Source organism: Chiloscyllium punctatum, chromosome 43, assembly GCF_047496795.1.
Source record: "Chiloscyllium punctatum isolate Juve2018m chromosome 43, sChiPun1.3, whole genome shotgun sequence".
Lineage (NCBI taxonomy): Eukaryota > Metazoa > Chordata > Chondrichthyes > Orectolobiformes > Hemiscylliidae > Chiloscyllium > Chiloscyllium punctatum.
Genome location: NC_092781.1, coordinates 59,815,789 through 59,819,460, shown reverse-complemented (window position 1 = coordinate 59,819,460; position 3,672 = coordinate 59,815,789).

The following is a 3,672-nucleotide window of genomic DNA, read 5'->3' as shown; positions in this document are numbered from 1 at the left end:
TTGTGTGGACGTTAGCTCGATGTTCTGAAAGGTTTTTTTTCAGATGTTCCATAACGATGGTCAGGTACGACCATCATTATTGAGAGTCTTTGGTGAAGCGTAGTGCTGTGTCCCACGTCTGTATATATCTGTCATGGTTTGTAACGATGTATGATGCCATTTCCGGTCGTTTTTTTTCAATGGAAATGTAGCTGTGATCGACGTCGGCGTGTTTATTAATTGATTTCTGGTGAGAATGCTATGCTTTATGCCTTAATAGTCTTTTGATCCTTCATCTGACAGCGCTGCAAATACCTCACCAGCTCTGCCCACCAGCCAACTCTGAAGTAGCATATCCCACAAGTTTTGCAACCACTCGATCTGACTCAGCATATTTCAAACGAAATAAAGAAGCTTCGACATCGTGCTCAACAAATAGTGACAATATTCTAACACACTTCTGTGCGGCAATGCCTTCTGTCTTCATCTCCATGCTTTTAAATTGACTTTCCTGACCAATTCGGAACTTCTGAAAATTCAAATTCTCTGTCATTTTCTCGTTCCGATTCTTCTCTTTCTCTCCATTTCCTGAGGACCCTTCTTCCCCTTTCTTTTTCTCTCGTTCTCTTTTTTTCCACGTTCTCCTTCTTCTTTGTCTCTCTCTCTCTTTGATCTCTCTTTGTTTCACTCTAACTTTTTTCATTCTGCTCTCTCTGTTTCTTCTCTTATGGCTGCTCTTTCCTTTTCTTTACTGCATTTACGTCAATTGCAATTTATGTTCTTTTTTCTAAATCTCCTCCAACTGTCTGTTTCTCAGATTCACTAAAGTGCTTGGCGAATTCCATCAGAATTTCAGCTTTCCTTTTGTCGCTGGTGAGAACCAATCCTTAAGTGTTTGTTAATTCTAGCAATATATACTTACACTATCTTTCTAAAGCTTCTTGGCACAAAACTAAGCAAACATTTTCGCTTACTTTTATTTATAAATCGAGGACACCACTTGGCAAATGCATAAATCTGTTGCGACCTTTTGTGCATCACAGCTCTTCCAATCTGTCCAAACCTCCGACTGGCCTTGTTTAAACCTCAGCAAATCTCGACTCCGCCGCTCCATACTGTTAAGACACGGCTGGGATCCCCCTCCATTAATTCAACTAAACTCCCAGAAAGCCTTCCCATCATTTCGTAATCTCTTAAGATCGGAGTGACGGAGAACTACCAAATTCCACTATGTGCAGAAAAGAACATCAATTTACTCTTTGAATCGAAAGTGAATATGAAGCAGCAGCTATTCACAACTCTATGCATCCCTCCTCTGAACTGCTTATTCCTGCCTCCAACTCTGTAACGATATGCCGTTTCAACAGGACACTTAACAAAATCACATTAATGTAATTTTAGAACGACGCAGCCGCTGTATCTTCTGTGATTTCACTCTTCCGTCTGCTGAATTTCCTGGATCATATTCTTTCCTTTTTTCTGAGAAAGTATTTCATATGAAAAGTTATATTTGACAGTGTGTTTCTTACATTTTGGAGAGCATGATATCAGTTGTCCAGGCGTTCCTGCGGAGATGGCAGCTGGTCTCTCTGATTTTCAAAATGTCTGCATTGTCATATCCCTAGCATCAGATCATTGAATTGGTTTTAGCAGCTGCGACATAACTTAAACTCACTGGTTAAATTTGAATTGTTGTCAAAACAGCAACGAAGTCTTCTACATTCATTTCATTGCCACCTGTTTGATATTTTCAATTTTCCAGCACACTCGAGGACTGCCAACTAGTCACATACACAGACACTTGTGAACTCTCAGTTCAGTACAACATTTACTCTCTCTCTTAAATGTTCACGCCTTCAACTTCAACACCATAACAGAACCTTCCCATGCGTCACGTTTCCCAAAATGATATTCTTTCTCTCCTGCTTTTTATGATTTCCCTGATTTGCCTAGTCTACCAAGGTTACCTTACCCATTCTGCACGACGCTTCTTTTTCCTTGGAATGAATCTTTGTTATTTCTACTAAATTAATCCCAGAAGCTTCACTCATTGCAATTCCACTGCCTTTACTGATGAACTCCTCTCCCAATCAATTCTTGCTAACATCTCCCTCATGCGTCTGTATTTGCTTTTATTCAGCTTCATGCCGTTACCTCAGGATCTAACTTCTGCCTCTCATACTGCAGCGTAAATTCAGTCATGTTGTGACCACTGCCTCCTAAGGATTCCTTCACCTTAAGCTCACGTATCAAGTCTGCCACATTGCACAACGCTAAACCAGAATTGCTCGTGCCTGAGTATGCCTCATCACAAAGTGCTCCAAAGAGCCATCTCGGAAATATTCCACAATTTCCTTATCTTGCAATTCACTACTAAATTGATACTCCCAGTTTACCTGCATTTTGAAATCTCTCACGAACACTGTAACTTTGCCTGTCCTGCATATCTTTTGTGTCTCCTATCATATCTTGCGCTCTAATTCCTGACTACTTTATGAGTGCAAGAACTAACTTCAGCTGTGTCTTTTTTATTTTCCTTAACGTTGCTTCAATTATACTCACATATATTCTCTGCCATCTGATTCAATAGCAGTTCCTGCTGTTGATTTAATTTCGTTTCTTTCCCGGATGAAGCAACAACACGCTCTCGACCCAGTTGTGCTTACTTTCGAGAGACTGTATTGACTTAAATATTCAGTTTCCAATCCCAATTCCTTTGCCACCACGTCTCTGTGATGCCCACGACGTTTTGCGACGTCATTTCAATCTGCACCACAAGTTCACTTACGACATTTTTTACGCTGTGTGCATTCAGAGAAAACACTTCAGGCCTCTATAAACCTTCACACTTCTCACTGTCATTCATCTATCGAATATGTTTGAAGAACGCTTGCTGACAGTCTCCATATATTCCGCCATGCGTTTTTTAACTGTTCCAGAGATTTTAATAATCTCTCCTGAGTTTTGCTTTCTCCTTTACTTTGTCTTTTCTAATTTTACCTACAACTGAACCCTCCCCTTCTTCCTCCCAATCTCCCGCGCGCCATTGACTTCAATGCCATTTCTGTACTCTTAGTTCTGCGATTTGCAAGGACTCTGCTACCAGCCTGGCTCGGATGAATGCATTGCCATTGAAAAATATTCCCTTCTTCCCCGGTCCTGGCGCCAAGATTCCATGAATTCAAATGCATTTCTGCCACACTAATCTTTTCGTGAGCCAAGGTTTTACCTGCTGAATCTTAGTGACCTTGTGCCAATTTGACCGTGGCTCAGGTATTACTGCAGATATGATAAGCTTTTTGAATCTGGTTAGTGATATGGTCAAGAATATAGGTGCCAGATTAGGTCATTTTCTCGAGAAAAAATCGAGAGACAAAACGACATACGTACAGATGCACACACAAATGTAAATGTCTTAAGACAAACAAAATAAAGAAATCTTTCCAGTTTTCCATAACAGTTGACTCACAAGTGGAAAAAACTGTCGCACACATTGTCTTATGTTAGCAGATATGTTTCCACCTTATAATTCGATAACATACCGACTTTAGTCTGCATTACTTTTAAAAGATCGCTCGATTCCGTTATAATATGTGCTAAAATATACACATCTTATGCTTAAAATTTATTCCCGAGGTTTAGTCTCCTCGGCAAAAGAAAAATATGCTTCCAACTGATATACATATTCAAAAT